Source organism: Etheostoma spectabile, chromosome 23, assembly GCF_008692095.1.
Source record: "Etheostoma spectabile isolate EspeVRDwgs_2016 chromosome 23, UIUC_Espe_1.0, whole genome shotgun sequence".
Classification (NCBI taxonomy): Eukaryota; Metazoa; Chordata; class Actinopteri; order Perciformes; family Percidae; genus Etheostoma; species Etheostoma spectabile.
Window position 1 is genome coordinate 22,872,580 of NC_045755.1, and position 17,634 is coordinate 22,890,213.

The 17,634-nt window shown below is 41.8% G+C and overlaps 1 protein-coding gene, 2 non-coding genes and 1 pseudogene across 3 annotated transcripts in view; 1 reads left to right on the forward strand and 3 right to left on the reverse strand.

Moving 5' to 3' along the window:
• Positions 1–17,634, reverse strand: part of LOC116672880 (NACHT, LRR and PYD domains-containing protein 12) — a 769,761-nt gene that overhangs the window by 87,892 nt on the left and 664,235 nt on the right. The window lies entirely within an intron of this gene.
• Positions 2,382–17,634, reverse strand: part of LOC116672882 (zinc finger protein 271-like) — a 643,109-nt pseudogene continuing 627,856 nt past the window's right edge.
• trnal-uag (transfer RNA leucine (anticodon UAG)) lies at positions 14,457–14,538 on the reverse strand. The gene has a single exon. It is a non-coding gene; the product is annotated as a tRNA-Leu (tRNA).
• On the forward strand, positions 17,453–17,525 carry trnam-cau (transfer RNA methionine (anticodon CAU)). Its single transcript has one exon. It is a non-coding gene; the product is annotated as a tRNA-Met (tRNA).

Consider the following 17,634-nt stretch of genomic DNA (forward strand, 5'->3'; position numbering starts at 1 on the left):
TTTAAACATTATTTAAGCTAAATGTGACAAAATGTTGCTGTTATTTTCAGCACGAGCCGCTTTACAAACGGCGCCCCATAATCAAGGAACAGCAAGAGACTTGGTATTTAAGAATACAAACTGACTACTATGTCGGAGATTACTGCGGACACTGCTTCACGCTACGAGCGTGCGCGCACGGTACACAGAGACAATAGTGAGAGAAAAGAAAAAGAAACTAGCTGTCTGGAGGATATCAGCTGAGATCATGTGCATCTTTGAGAACTGTAAGTCATATATTTATGTTACAGTTCATTTAAGCCTGTTGTTGTATTGGTCTATAATTCTGGTACATTTAAAGTTAGCTTGTTTATGTTCTTCTCCTGTTAGCTAGGTTACACCTGTTCCTAGGTTAACTTGTTACCTATTTACCCAATTTGATAAAATGATAGATCTCTTTTGGTACAAATAAGGGAGCATATCAATCATCAGCTACCTCCACGTGGATCCACAGGCACTACGATTTGCAATTTGATCATTTTGCTTGCTTACTACTACTAACCATTGGAAAGTTTCGAACATTTGTGCAAACAGGCATAGCTTTGCTTTACAGGTTGTCGTGGCCGAGTGGTTAAGGTGATGGACTAGAAATCTGTTGGAGTCTCCCCGTGCAGGTTTGAATCCTGCTGACAAGACAACTCGCTTTCTTCAAGAGTGGTATTATCGCAAAGACGGATAACATCCAGAGATGCCAAAAGTACTGAAGTAGAGTTATTTATGTTAAAGATACTCTGGTAGAAGTACTGATTTAACTTCTTTACTCAAGTAAAAGTAACAAAGTGTACATGGAAAAAAAGACTCTTTATTCTTTATATGCCATAGTTAATAAAATGTCTTTTGTTTTAGATACAGTGATAATATACATCATGGAGTTTGGTGGGTTTGGTGATGTTGGGGCTGTTTCATATTAAACTAAAAGGATCTTACTCTTTAACCAAAACCTTTATTTCTCACACTGTTAGAATAATAATCTGAGTCTTTCAGCACTTTTAGTGGATGGAAACGTTCTCTTATTAACGAGTTAAACACAAACGGCAGGAAGGATGAATCCGCCAAATCAAGTCACAAATAATCAGCACGAGGCCTCATTTAATTTATTTTATTTTGTATTTAATTTTTCCACATTGCAAAACATTTAAAACAATTCAATCAGATGTTCTTCTACAAGTCAGATGAATAAATCAGCTGTTTGCTTTCTATTTTAAGATTTTGTATGACATCATCAGTGTCTTTACTTTCATCCTGAACAGACCTCAACAGATTTAAAACCACATTCAGTCACAGAAAATATGAAATGTCAAACAAAGATTATTAAATGAAATTCCACAAAGTAGGAAAACATAATGTTAAACTACAAAACGACAATAACTTGAGAGCGCACAATTAAAAATTGCCAACTTCCAGTATGCTGTAATGATGAAGGACCAATTTAAACAAATATTGATTTGCGCTTATTCACTATATATACACACTCACATGCTCAAGATTTAGTTTTTGCCAACTTTGAGAGTTTAGAAATATATAAGGGTGACAAAAATGTATTCCTAAATGAAAATTACAATACTTCCTGTGACCAAAAAAAAGTTGTATGTTTCTAGAGATGAGAAGAAGGTTTTTTACAAAAAAAAGTTCCAAACATGTCTACGTTTTCCAACCAAACATCTTTAACGTCTTAATTTTTCTCTCCTTTGGGCCTTCTCCTTCCCACTGTGGGTACATTGTGGTTAAGGTTGTGTACCGAAAACTTAACACCCGGTATCTATCGGACCGAATAGTAACGGGGACTTCGTGCTACTGAAACACCAGCGCTGCCTTTTTCCATCTACTAGTTGTTTTTGTCATAAAGCAGCAATTATTGCAAAATATTACATTTTTTAATTTAATTTGGACCATATACAATAAACAAGCCATTCTTAATGTTGCTGACTGTCTTTTTGTACTCTTTTTTTTTTTAAATATACATTTAAAAAATGTATTTTAAAAGGATGGGTTTCAGGCAACGATATTAGTGCCTAAATGTTAAGGTTCTGAGGACAGGCAGAACACAGTCCAGCTGATCCAAATAACATACATGTTGATCAGAAGATAAAGTTACTGCTGGTCAGCCTTCAATGTGGAGAGAAGATCAGAATATAACAACACAGCTATCAGGGCATGAGGAGGAGAAACAGCATGTTCACAACGAGGCAGTGTGAACGCGCTGGTGACTTTTAAGTGACCACCTCGAGAAAACGTTTCCCCACATTGTTCACACCAGTGCGGCTTCTCTCCAGTGTGAATGCGCTGGTGTCTTTTAAGTGACTACTATGAGAAAACGTTTTCCCACATTGTTTCACAGCTGTACGGCTTCTCTCCGGTGTGAATGCGCTGGTGAGTTTTAAGTTACCACTAGAGAAAAGGTTTCCCCCATTGTTCACAGCTGTACGGTTTCTCTCCAGTGTGAATGCGCTGGTGAGCTTAAGGTGACCACTCTGAGAAAGTTTCCTCACTTGTTCACACCAGTACGGCTTTCTCTCCATTGTGAATGCGTTGATGGCTTTTTAGGGAACTCTGTACAGTGAAAGCTGCACCACATTGATCACAGCTGTACGGTTTTTCTCCAGTGTGAATGCTTGATGTCTTTTCAGGGCACTCTGTTGTGTGAAAGCTGCCCCACATTGATCACAGCTGTAAGGCTTCTCTCCAGTGTGAACTCTCTGATGAATCTTTAAATATACTGCTGTTGTGAAGGATTTATTACATTGCTGACAACGGTGACATTTGACTCCTCTTCCTCTCCGTTTCTATCAACAGAGAAAAACCAAGAGAGTGAGTTAGTGAGGTGCCATGCTGTAGAGCTCTATCTTTTAACTAGAAAAAAACTTTAGAGCATGTCTATGAACATTGTTTGACTGATGCCTTACCTTTCTTAATTATCTGCCACATCACTATTATGGAGTTGCATTAGGGGAAATGTACATCCAGTGTTGTTAGTTTGTGATGAATAAATTACTTTTTATCAATTTATGTGTGTCCTCCATTTTGTTGCCAGCCTTTTAGCCAGCTGTTTAGTAACAATGGCATATCATCCGGGATTTTTTTGTGCCGGGAAAGTTGTAAATGTAACATTTTCCCACAGATTTTTGCTTTCACTGGTATCTCTAGGGGTTACTGTGTTGTCTTCATGTTGCTGAAAGCTCTTCTCCAGTAAGTAAATTGGAACCATTGTCCCTGATAGGCATTAACAATGAGGGGCACCAGTTTACCTTGAACTTTTGTTTTAGGTTGTTGTTTTTGCTAAATCAAACATGTATAGCCAGCATTATTGTGTAAGTAAGTAATATGGTAGTGGAATGTGGTATTTTCCACACAAGCTATATTTCCTCAAGCATTTCTGAAGCTCAGCAGAGCTTTCTGCTGTGCTCTGGAATAAAACTGCTGAGCATCACTGACGCCTCTGACAAACACAGGCCAAACCAACAGTCATGACATGCATGCTGCTCATTCTGTGGACTTTAAATATGTAATTGAAGGAGCATGTTCATAATAATAGCAGTGTTGTGTTCAATAAGTGAGCTAATTATTCTGTGAAGAACAGTGTCAGTTATGGACCATATTTATCTATATACTGTATATATACCATATTTAGGAAGGAAGGAAGCACATGTTGCGCATGCTGGTTATAGTGCATTTCACACTGAAATACTCAGCAAAATGGCTCGTTCAAGACATTGCTCTGAGGAACAGAGGACTTTGAAAAAAAAGTTGATATGAGAGGGAAAAACATATAAAGAAGTGCAGAAGATTATAAGCTGCACTTAAATTAAGCCCCAGTCAAGACAGTAAAGCATGGTGGTTATGGGATGTTTCTCATACTGTGGTGTTGGGCCTGTTTATCACATACCAGGATCGTAAATCAGTTTCAATACATCAGAATGCTGGAAGAGGTCACATTGCCTTATGCTGAAGATTATTGGGCAGTAACGATACTAGTTTAACTACTTCTCATTAGCGTCACTGGTTTCTGTTGATAGGATTTAATATTGACGAGATACGCAAAAGGTTTGTCTGGATCTCTATTTACAAAAGTCACATCTACTTGGGTTGGGATTTCTTTTACAAAAATCGTGAAATGTGCAAAACATACTTTTTTGTCCGGGTTTTGTGACCAATCTGCCTGAAACTTGCCATATAGCATCTTAAGATGTCAAACAAATCTGTTGAATATCGGCCATTAGGGGACGCTACAGATTTAATTAATGAATGGCTCATGTGATCTGAAAAATACATACTGTATGTGTCCATTGATCTCCGTTTCTCTAGCAACAGACAGAGTGAGTGAGTTAGTAAGGCTCTATGGTGAAGCGAGCTAAGTAAAACCAGAAACATCATTCACAGCATGTCTGTGTTTACGTTGGGCTGATGCATTACCTGATACATAATCATTGAAAAGCGGTTTATCAACAAGTCAACCATTTCTTGTCACTGAACAACAGTTTTGATACCTTTCAGTCTGGTTTCCGACCACACCAGCACTGAGACGGCTCTTGTCAAAGTATTTAATGACATCCACCTTAACACAGATAGTATCTAAATTTCAGTCTCAGTATTACTTAATCTCAGTTCTGCATTTGACACGGTCGACCATGACATAGTACTAGACTGATTGAAAACTGGGTGGACTTTCTGCTCAGTACTAAACTGTTTGAATCCTACTTACAGAATAGGGATTACTTTGATACTTTAATAGGTAATTATACATCTGAGCAAAAAATATGACATGAGGAGTTCCCCAAGGCTCCGTTCTGGGGCCTCTTCTGTTAAACATCTACATGCTTCCACTGGCTCAGATTATGGAAACAACACAATAAGTTACCATAGTTTATGCGTACGACACACAAATTTACATAACCTTATCGCCAGGGACTAATTCCAATACAAAAACTGACCAAGTGTATTGAACAAATTAACGGCTGGATGTGCCAGAACTTTCTGAAATTAAATGAAGGAAAAACTGAGGTGGTTGTTTTTGAGCAAAAGAACCGATTAAAAGTCTGCGCCTCAGCTTCAACAACAATGTTAAAAACACAGACAAAGCCAGAATCTTGGTGTAGTCATGGACTCAGACCTAATTTTACAGCCACACTAAGACAATTACAAAGTCAGCCTACTACCTTAAGAATATATAAAGGGTTAAAGGACTTATGTGTCAACAGGATTTGGAAAAAACTTGTCCATGCTTTTCCTCTTCAGTAGACTTGACTACTGTAACGGGGTCTTTACAGGTCTCCAGTTCTGAAGTCTTTCACTGGCTTCCTGTGTCTCAAAGAATTGATTTAAAAAGTACTTTTTCTAGTTTAAAATCACTAAACGGTTTAGGACCAAAATACATTTCTGATCTGCCACTACACTATGACCCCCCAGACCTCTCATGTCATCTGCACAGGTCTGCGTTCAGTTTCTATGCTCCTCATAACTGGACAAACTCCCGAAACCTGCAGATCTGCTGCACTACTCTCAGTTCTTTTAAATCAGTGGCTGAAGACCTTTCTTTTTGATGTTGCCTTTCTTTAAATGGTTGTTCATTTCTTTAATGTGTAATTTCTTATACTGCACTATACATACTACTTGGTAGTGCTGGATCTAGTATCTGAAGGGTTATCAGCCTCTCCATCTCAGGGATTGGTTATCACTCTGTTTCTTAATTATAAAAAAAATTGTGATCACAAAAAATAATACTTTACATGAAGACCATGATCCAAAAATACAATGAGAAGAAAAGCATCAATATATTGAATCTGTTAAATTAAAATTGGTAGAAATGTACATTACGATAAACTTGACTGCTCATTATGTGAAAGGCACCGAGGAGATTATCCTCACTGATTTTCCCGGCCTTTTTTTATCCGTGTTGCCCCCCCCGACCACTATCAGAGAGCCGCAGTTTAATTGACTACCGGGTTTTTCTTTAGGAATTACGGTATAATATATAATCCTAAAAGAGAAGCCCTCTGTGTGCATTCATTTATTGAGATTAGATTTGGGACTCTTCAGTCTGGAGTACCCTCTTTCCTTCACTCACCTCCTCCTCCCTGACATCTTTCCTCTTGCCCTCCTTCTTCTTCTCCTCCGTCTCCTCGTGTTTTCTGCATGTACTCGGTGATAAGGTCCAGGTCCAGGTTGTCTTGTGGCTCCCATGTGTTCTCCTCACTGGAAGGTGAGTGCAGACAGAAGAACATCTCCTCACATTTTGTTTTTAGACAATCGATTCTCACGCTAATTATCATCCTATTATTCCTTTTTCTATTGCCATCTTGAAATAACCTTAATTTGTGGGTCTGCAACGTAGTGTCATAATACCAAACCTTCAACTTTAGAGGCATGATACCATGCTGACACTTATTTGCAATATGAATATATATATATCTCAGGACCATGAACACCAAGCATTATTATTACAGACTCATACTTACTCTGAGAACCCCTCCATTTCAGCAGAAACTCTACTCTTCCCTTCACCACTCTGCGGTCCAAAACGTTCTCCACCGCATACTCCTCTTCTTCCTCCTCCTCCTCCTTCTTGCGCTTCTTTCCTGCTCTGGTCGCCAGCTTGCCGTCTGCTGAAGGTGCCTTTAGTAGACCCAAGGAGGCGGGGGGGGGGGGGGGGACATGCAGAGATAATGATACAAGGGTTAGAAGAACTTGGAGGTGTGAGTGATTCGGGGGACGTCTGGTCACCCTACTCTAGGGTGCTAGTTAGTGTCTGTTAGCTCACAGGGCTCTAGGGTGCTAGTTAGTGTCTGTTAGCCACAGGGCTCTAGGTGGTAGTTAGTGTCTGTTAGCTTACAGGCTCTAGGGTGCTAGTTAGTGTCTGTTAGCTTACAGGGCTCTAGGTCGCATCCGCGGCCTCTCCATAAACAGCAACGTTGTTTATATCAATATGGTTTAATGTTGCGTTACATGACCCATTTCTTCTGTAAAGCCGTGCCCTGTTTGTCTCTCCCCTAGTCTCCGCGCAGCCCCCCCCCCCATTCACTAACACAGGCTCCCCAGCAACAGAGTCAGAGCGGCGACTGCACCGGTGTCGAGCTTCTGACATTTGTCCACAGTTTTTAATTATTATTAACACAGCTGTATGTTGTTAAGCATGAGGGGCAAACCTGTCTTCGTAGAGGGACAGCGTGTGAGACGGACGAACCTGCTGGACCCATCCTAATGAGTCAGTCGTCACTCTCTGAGTATGTCCATCACCCCCCCCCATTCATTCCTAATGAGTCAGCCGTCTCTAAGTGAGTACGTCCATCGCCCCCCCCCATCCAATCCTATGAGTCAACCGTCTCTCTCTGAGTACGTCCATCACCCCTCCCCATCCATTCCTAATGAGTCAGCCGTTTCAGCTTTTTTTATCAGTTATTGTTGAAAACAAGTGAAGGAGCTTTATCAGAGATACATTTTTTTTTAAATATATACTAGGCAATTTCAGATAATTTTATTCCACGTGTTGCAGCTGTATATGTACAACACAGAACTTCACATAAGAAGAATGTAGCATATATGGATATGAAAGCATTATAAATACCCTATGTGACAATAAAATGTGTTTTAGTAAAATCAACAAATAATTGTGATCACAATATGATCAAAATAATCAATGATAATCATTTGGCCATAATCGTGCAGCCCTACATATAATACGGAAAGTAACGAGGAGGTGAAGCTAGCCTCTAGCCTGCTCTGGACCAGGCTAGCTGCAAAGAATAATCTCCATGGTAACTTGGCTGGTTTAATTTAACCTGGTTTCGTGCAACCGAGTCAAATCTCAATTCATCCAGGATAACTTGAATATCCCGGCTTATTCCCTTATCGTGGTTTTGTGCAACAGGCCCTGGAGGGGGAAAACCAGAAGGCACATAACACGGATCAACATCAAAGGAACAAAGCTGCGTTCAAAGCCTCGTGCTGCTGGGCCAGTGCTATCATTAGGCTCGTTCGAGATGAACTGCGCCTCGCCTGTAAAGTGGACGAGAGCAGGCGGCAGCAGCCGGGGCGGTGACAGAAAGCTGCGGTAAAGTCGGACAGTTTCCAGCCGATTCCAGCCGCCTTCAGGCTGCAGGAAGTGATGAAAACACTGTGGTGCGATTCCGATTTAATAAATATAATCAGACCCACACATCAGCTGTACACAGTCTCCAGTTTTATAGTTATGACAGAGTAGCTGGCAAAGTGCTCTACATGCGATCTGTTGCTGATTTTAATGAACAACAGACTGTAGATGTCAGTGATCTGATCAGATTTAGTCTCTTTGACTTCTAAACGTCTCTATCAGTCACACAACATGTGTTCTGGACAGAATATCTCTAAATCACAAATAGCAATTAAAATCCATCCGATCAAAAACAGTAAAAAGTTTATATAAACGTCATCATGTTGTAAACCAATCAGCTGTTAAATCAGCTGAGAGGCCGGCGTTTCCCAGCATGCTCTGGGTCGCCTGGCTCTTGCAGTCGGTGAAAAGCAACTGCGCCGCCTGCGTCTCAGAACTGCGGCCGCCTTGCTCTCGTGAGATTTCCGTTGCCCACGTGTGCATGACGTCAGAGCAAGTCGGGATCAAGTCGGACACAAATCTAACCGGCATGCACCGGGCGCGATCGCCGGTGATCGATTCTGCGCAGACCTGGCTCATCTCGAACGAGCCTATTATGAAACGGAACAGCCTCTCCAGTCTGATTGGTCCATTCTCTGCAGTTCAACCATTCATTTTACTGGAACAGTATTCATCCTCTTAGTACTCATAATACTGAAGAAAAGAAGAAGAAAAGGAGAAATGATGTCGCTTCCCTACCTGTAGGCGCTCCTAAACCTTCACCCCCGTCCTTTCCTGGCTTGTTAATATTCCGTAGTCCGAAGTGTCCCCAGATGTAAAGAATTCATCCAGGTTGGGAGTATTGTCCTGTAGAGTCCGTGCTAACTAGCTGCTAACTTCACGTGCCGACCTCGTTCCGTCTCCTCTGCCTGCACAGTGTTGCTGGGTATGTTTGTATTCCTCATGTTGCTGCCTACCAATCACACTATCCCCGCCTTTTCCGGTTTAGTTTTCACCCCGGACAGCCCCCGACTCCAGCAAGCGCTCCCACTGTGGAGCGCCAATACGCTGCGTCATCTCTCTGAGCGGCCATCTTAGAAACAGCTCTCATTGGCTATCACACCGCTAATCAGGCCAGTTGTAGCCAATCACGTTCCCTTTCCAAGGTTCATAGCGTGATAGGAACGTCCAATGGGAGCCTAAGCCCCGCCTCCCAGAGCCAGCAGGCTCACACATGTGATTTATGAAAACAAAGCTGTTCAGCAGGGAGTTTTTTCTTTTTCTTCATGTCATCTTTATTGCAAAAAGGAAACAGAACACTAATGACATCAAAGTATAAATACAAACATAATAAACATAATACAATACAATTTTGCCAGGGGAAACTTAAAGGCCGTTTAAGATATGAAGACCATATGTTAACAGTTTTAATTGCCTTCAGAATCAGAAATACTTTATTGATCCCCGAAGGGAAACTCTGTTTGTATTTGCACAAATAGTAGAAATATCAGAGTAAAATACAAACAAAGAATATAAGGAGTGTGGACATGTACGGTATTACATAGTTAAAAGAATGTTACTATACATTATTTGCATAATTAACATAATTTAGGAATTGCAATGGTGAAAAGTAAAATATAATAATAATAATAATTGTAGCAGTTGAGTATTGCACACATGTCAGGCCAGTGTTATTGCACAAAACAGATAATACAGATAATTTGTCCAGTTTCAACCTCTCTGAGTGTCTTAGAGCGAGGACTTATAAAGTTTGATGGCCACAGGCAGGAACAACTTCCTGTGGCGCTCTGTGGTGCATTTTGGGAGAATGAGTCTGTCACTGAAAGTGCTCTTGTGATTTATCAACAAGCCATGGAGTGGGTGCGAGACATTAGGCTCGTTCGAGATGAACTGCGCCTCGCCTGTAAAGTGGACGAGAGCAGGCGGCAGCAGCGGGGGGCGGAGACAGAAAGCTGCGGTAAAGTCGGACAGTTTCCAGCTGATTCAAGCTCCTTCAGGCTGGACAGGAAGTGATGAAAACACTGTGGTGCGATTCCGATTTAATAAAATATAATCAGACCCACACATCAGCTTGTACACAGTCTCCAGATGTTTTAATTATGACAGAGTAGCTGTTAAAGTGCTCTACATGCGATCTGTTGCTGATTTTAATGAACAACAGACTGGAGATGATCCGTGATCTGAACGGATTTAGTCTCTTTGACTTCTAAACTCAACTATCAGTCACACAACATGTGTTCTGGACAGAATAAGTCTTTAAATCAGACAATAGCAATTAAAATCGCTCCGATTCAAAAACAGTAAAAAGTTTATATAAAACGTCATCATGTTGTAAACCATCAGGTGTTAAATCAGCTGAGAAGCCGGCGTTCCCAGCATGCTCTGGGTCCGCCTGGCTCTTGCAGTCGGTGAAAAGCAACTGCGCCGCCTGCGTCTCAGAACTGCGGCGCGCCTTGCTCTCGTGAGATTTCCGTTGCCACGTGTGCATGACGTCAGAGCAAGTCGGGATCAAGTCGGACACAAATCTAACCGGCATGCAACGGGCGCCGATCGCCGGTGATCGATTCTGCGCAGACCTGGCTCATCTCGAACGAGCCTATTATGAAACGGAACAGCCTCTCCAGTCTGATTGGTCCATTCTCTGCAGTTCAACCATTCATTTTACTGGAACAGTATTCATCCTCTTAGTACTCATAATACTGAAGAAAAGAAGAAGAAAAGGAGAAAATGATGTCGCTTCCCTACCTGTAGGCGCTCCTAAACCTTCACCCCCGTCCTTTCCTGGCTTGTTAATAATCCTGTAGTCCGGAAGTGTCCCCAGATGTAAAGAATTCATCCAGGTTGGGAGTATTGTCCTGTAGAGTCCGTGCTAACTAGCTGCTAACTTCACGTGCCGACCTCGTTCCGTCTCCTCTGCCTGCACCGTGTTGCTGGGTATGTTTGTATTCCTCATGTTGCTGCCTACACAATCAAACTATCCCCGCCTTTTCCGGTTTAGTTTTCACCCCGGGACAGCCCCCGACGTCCAGCAAGCGCTCCCACTGTGGAGCGCCAATACGCTGCGTCATCTCTCTGAGCGGCCATCTTAGAAACAGCTCTCATTGGCTATCAACACGCTAATCAGGCCAGTTGTAGCCAATCACGTTCCCTTTCCAAGGTTCATAGCGTGATAGGAACGTCCAATGGGAGCTAAGCCCCGCCTCCCAGAGCCAGCAGGCTCACACATGTGATTTATGAAAACAAAGCTGTTCAGCAGGGAGTTTTTCTTTTTCTTCATGTCATCTTTTTGCAAAATAGGAACAGAACACTAATGACACATCAAAGTATATAATACAAACATAATAAACATAATACATACAATTTTGCCAGGGAAACTTAAAGGCCGTTTAAGATAATGAAGACCATATGTTAACAGTTTTAATTGCCTTCAGAATCAGAAATACTTTATGATCCCCGAAGGGAAACTCTGTGTTGTATTTGCCAAATAGTAGAAATATCAGAGTAGAAATACAAACAAAGAAATATAAGGAGTGTGGACATGTACGGTATTTACATAGTTAAAAGAATGTTACTATACATTATTTGCATAATTAACATAATTTAGGAATTGCAATGGTGAAAAGTAAAATAATAATAATAATAATAATTGTAGCAGTTGAGTATTGCACACATGTCAGGCCAGTGTTATTGCACAAACAGATAATACAGATAATATTGTCCAGTTTCAACCTCTCTGAGTGTCTTAGAGCGAGGACTATAAAGTTTGATGGCCACAGGCAGAACAACTTCCTGTGGCGCTCTGTGGTGCATTTTTGGGAGAATGAGTCTGTCACTGAAAGTGCTCTTGTGATTTATCAACAAGCCATGGAGTGGGTGCGAGACATTAGGCTCGTTCGAGATGAACTGCGCCTCGCCTGTAAAGTGGACGAGAGCAGGCGGCAGCAGCGGGGGGCGGAGACAGAAAGCTGCGGTAAAGTCGGACAGTTTCCAGCTGATTCAAGCTCCTTCAGGCTGGACAGGAAGTGATGAAAACACTGTGGTGCGATTCCGATTTAATAAAATATAATCAGACCCACACATCAGCTTGTACACAGTCTCCAGATGTTTTAATTATGACAGAGTAGCTGTTAAAGTGCTCTACATGCGATCTGTTGCTGATTTTAATGAACAACAGACTGGAGATGATCCGTGATCTGAACGGATTTAGTCTCTTTGACTTCTAAACTCAACTATCAGTCACACAACATGTGTTCTGGACAGAATAAGTCTTTAAATCAGACAAATAGCAATTAAAATCGCTCCGATTCAAAAACAGTAAAAAGTTTATATAAAACGTCATCATGTTGTAAACCAATCAGGTGTTAAATCAGCTGAGAAGCCGGCGTTTCCCAGCATGCTCTGGGTCCGCCTGGCTCTTGCAGTCGGTGAAAAGCAACTGCGCCGCCTGCGTCTCAGAACTGCGGCCGCCTTGCTCTCGTGAGATTTCCGTTGCCCACGTGTGCATGACGTCAGAGCAAGTCGGGATCAAGTCGGACACAAATCTAACCGGCATGCAACGGGCGCCGATCGCCGGTGATCGATTCTGCGCAGACCTGGCTCATCTCGAACGAGCCTAGTGTCCAAGATGGCATGAAGTTTGGACAGCATCCTCCTATCTGACACCACCAACAGAGAGTCCAGATCCACCCCCACGACGTCACTGGCCTTGTGAATCAGTTTGTTGAGTCTGTTGGCGTCCACTACCCTCAGCCTGCTGCCCCAGCATGCAACAGCAAAGAGGATAGCACTGGCCACCACAGACTCATAAAACATCCTCAGCATTGTCCTGCAGATGTTGAAGGACCTCAGCCTTCTCAGAAAGTAGAGACGGCTTTGGCCCTTCCTGTAGAGGGCTTGAGTGTTCTTGGCCCAGTCCAGTTTATTGTCTAAGTGCACTCCCAGGTATTTGTAGTCCTCCACAATGTCCACACTGACCCCCTGGATGGAAACAGGGCTCACTGCTGCCTTGGCTCTCCTTAGATCCACCACCAGCTCCTTGGTCTTTGCCACGTTGAGCTGTAGATGGTTCTGCTCACTCCATGTGACAAAGTCCCCCACCACAGCTCTGTACTCAGCCTCGTCCCCCTCGCTGATACATTCAACCACAGCAGAGTCATCAGAAAACTTCTGAAGATGGCAGGACTCTGCGTGGTAGTTGAAGTCTGTGGTGTAGATGGTGAAGAGGAATGGCGCCTGGCTAGAGCTTCAGAAGGCAGGAGATGACAGATTACACATCTGTCACATAGTCAGTTTGTATTCTTAAATACCAAGTCTCTTGCTGTTCCTTGACTAGTTGGCCACCCCTGCTCTGCATCGCTCCAGGTAAGTAGAAATCTGTTATGCACCTTTGCATTGCACTAAAATGTCCACATTTGGACCTGAATCCAACAATAACTTTACTTGACACTCATATACATTGGTTTTCAGGTAAAAATGTTGGTCAGGGGTTAGTTACTGTTTGAAAAAGGAAAATAATTGTTAGATGAATTATGATATAATTGCAGATGAAGTATTTATGACCCATCAAAGACGACAAAAGGATACATCAGTTGTCGGGGGTCTGATTTAAAGGAATGATACTCTTTAAAAGTGTTGGGGTTCTAGCGTTAAACTAATGAGGAAGAATTTGACATATCTAAGTTAACCAAAAAGTTTCTCTTTCAAATGTTACACCTGTATCTGTCAAGTCCTGACCATTCCCTGACCGGGAATTGAACCCGCGCCGCGGCGGTGAGAGCGCAGAATCCTAGCCACTAGACCATCAGGGAGTCGCATCTATCAAGTTTATCTTTGTAGGTGTGAGTTTCCATTTCACTTACTGGAATGACTCATGTTGTTTTAGGCGAGGAATGGCACCGTAGTTTTAGATGTTTAAATGTGCGCACAAGAAAGCTGAGGGATTACTGTGGGAAAATGGAGAATGACTAGGTTAACTGAAGATTTTAAACATTGTGAAAATTAACAGAACATATGAACACGTTAAACATATACGGGCATTTAACATATACCTGCAGTCTCAGTCTTTGGATGGTATAGGTAGCGTATGCGCCCCGTCATAGTTACCGACAATTTTGTTGATGAATGAGTATTTCACATTGAACACTTAAGATTGGGTGTTCATTTAAAAACAGGGAATTGCCAGTAAAGATAAAAACAACAGATTCAGCAAGGAGTCTAATACGTTGCCACTAATGACTTTAGTCACTTCACCAAGCTATGTCATAAGAGTATAATGTAACTGATACAAATTCAAGTCAACATATGGTTTGTCTTCCACCTATGTAACACCAGCAAATGGCAGTGGTGGGATTTGAACCCACGCCTCCAGAGAGACTGGAGCCTAAATCCAGCGCCTTAGACCACTCGGCCACACTACCTGCATGTATCAGTTCTCCACATCGTGAGAAACACAGGGACCGTAACTAACGGTATATTTGTCAATGTCATTGGAATAAAACTTTCGCAAGGAAAATACCAGTACTTTATTAAAATATGTTATCACTCTTTGTCATTTTTCTCTGGCATTGTTGAGTTTAGAATATTGTAACCAGCATTAAGTGAGGAGGTTTAGGTCTGTGTGAATATGGGCTGAGCATTTACCTGGGCTGAATTTATGAACATCTTCTTTTGCATATTTACTGTAAAGAGCCATTACTCCTCCAACTGCCAACTATTGTTCCAGAGACAATAGGATATACAGTTTTAGATTGCAAGGTAACTGTCCAAGACCAAAGACTTCATTGAAATACCTCAAGTGATCAAAACAGTTTGTCAAAATGGGAAAGTTCATGTTTTTGATTACAAATTCCAGCACAGTGGTTCATTTACCATTCAAAAACAAAAGTACAATCATGAAAAACATACTACTTAGACAGAATGAACCTGTTCAGGTGGCAATGTAATGATTCCAGAGACGTGGACCCTCTGGTACAGCCATACTTGGTCAGGACAACACCCCCCTTCTTGATAGGGCCCTTCTTGATGTGCTCCATGCGCACCTGGTCCAGCAGTGGCACCACCATGAGGTCCCTTCCGTTTGCCCCTCCCAGTTGCTCGTGACAGAGAGAGGTCTCCTGCATCCCACTCAAATATTCAGGCAGAGAGACGGCTCATGAAGGTGGGACCAGACGTGAGATTTTTTTCGCAGCCCACGCTCACGTTCAAATTGATAAATGCCGTACTCTGCGTAGGAACCGGCGTACCCCCGTCCTACGCCTGTTTTAGGTTGTATGCACATTTCATAAATAAGGGCCCTTGTGAGCACAATAAAGATTTCTTAAAGAAAGGTTTGTACTTTATAGTTCTAGTTTTTTTTCCAGTTCTTCTGGTTACACTTGGCACTATTTCACATGGTTTGTCTGTAGTTCTCTATTCTGTCAGGGCTTAACTCTGTCTCCCACACCTATTTCTTTTTTGTTTCTTGTTATGTCTCGGGAAGAAGTATTGTGCTTTTAGGTCAACCATCCATCTGTACATCAGAATCAAAAACACTTTATTGATCCTTGAAGGTAGCCTCCGGAAAAAAAGTGCTCATTCGAGCCAGATTTGAACCAGCGACCTAAGGATTTCAGTTCTATACCTCTACAGTCCTCCACTCTACCAACTGAGCTATCGAAGGGAGCTGATTCTCATTCTGTGAATGTGAATGTGATAACACGGGGCCCCCCTGGATCTGAATCTTTAGGGGATGTAGCTCAGTGGTAGCGTGCATGCTTCACAGGTTTTTATCGTTGATCGTATGAAATTCTTTCATATCGGAACTAGTTTTGCTTGAACACTGTGACAACACATATCCTGTACTGGATATGGAGGCACTGACTATTTGTCTAATCTTCTGGATTTTGTCTATGAAGAAGGAGGCAAAGTCATTGCAGGCCTTGTTAGATAACAGTTCAGATGCTACTGGTACTGGAGGGTTTGTTAACCTATTGACAGTAGCAAACAAAGCACATGAATTATTATTGTTTCCAGAGATAATATCAGAGAAGACCTCCTTGCCTTCGTTAGTTCCAAATTATAAATGCAAAGTCTCTCTTAAGCAGAAGATGCGTTTGGATTGGTAGGAAATGGAGATGGGCGTTGCCAAGAGGAGGCGCCTTTTTGATTGACAAGAAATGGATATGAAGTCTCTCAGGATTGGCAAAAACTGGAAGGGAGCTTTGAGTTTGATTGGTGAGAAAAGAAGATGAGAAAGTGGACAAATATGTTCTGGGTCATGACAAAGCATCTAGGGTCGATCTTAGCCTTTGTGTGAGTACATAGGTCTCCACATACATTGTTTTTATTAAGATTGACGACCAAATTGTTAGTTTCTACGAAACTTTACCAACCATTGCATTCGTTTTCATATCCTTGTTGGCGCAGTAGGCAGCGCGTCAGTCTCATAATCTGAAGGTCGTGAGTTCAACCCTCACATGGGGCAGGTGTTTTAAAATTAAAAAAACACATCTGATGCTGAAAATACATTGACAGGTGATTGAACACTGGCACATAGCACATACATGGAACTTGTGATTCTACTGTTATTTCTGAGATCAACAATCTCAGGAAGGCTTTTTACAATCAATTGGGGAAAATGGGAATGCATACTCTTAATAAGTAGACTTCCAGAGTATTTGCATAACAAAGGCACAAGCATGGGCGTTGTGATAGGATGGTGTCGTTCATCATTGTTTCTGAGATCAACAATAACTTCAGAAGTTTCGAATTCAATGGCTACCTATGGTTTCTTTCTAGGAGCGGTTCAAAATTACGTTGCACTATTTTGTCTAATTGCTTAGGTCATAATATTTCCAGAGACTTAATTTCTTTCAGGTAGTTAATAGATATGGTCAAATGAAGCTTCATTAAGCTTTCTGAACAATGTTCTTCATTTTCTGAACGCATTCACTCAGTAGTGTTTTATTATTGGTTGTGCATCTGTGATTGCCCTAGAGGTCTCTCAGTCCAGCACCTCTCCCGCTCATCTTTGTTAGTTTTACTCTGTCCAGCATAAATCACTGACACAATACCTCACACTCATCCATACATACACATTCACCACTGACTAAACTGACTACCACCATCATTGAATTATCATTTCTTTTGTTGTAGTAATATAATCACATTTCCTTCAACCTTTGCACACGGTCTTTTGTCCTGGTCTTTTCATGGGGTCATGACAAAGCATTTAGGGTCAGTCTTAGCCTTTGTGTGAGTACATAGGTTTCCAAAAACATTGTTTTTATTGAGATTAAAGACCAAATTGTTAGTATTTCTGAAACTTTCCGGTCCATTTCAACTGCTTTCATAGCCTCGTTGGCGCAGTAGGCAGCGCGTCAGTCTCATAATCTGAAGGTCGTGAGTTCAACCCTCACACGAGGCAGCTGCTTTAAAGACAAAAAAACCACAACTGATGCTGAAAATACAGTAACAGGTGGTTGAACCATAGCACAAGCATGTAAATGGAAATTGTGGGTCTACGGTTATTTCAG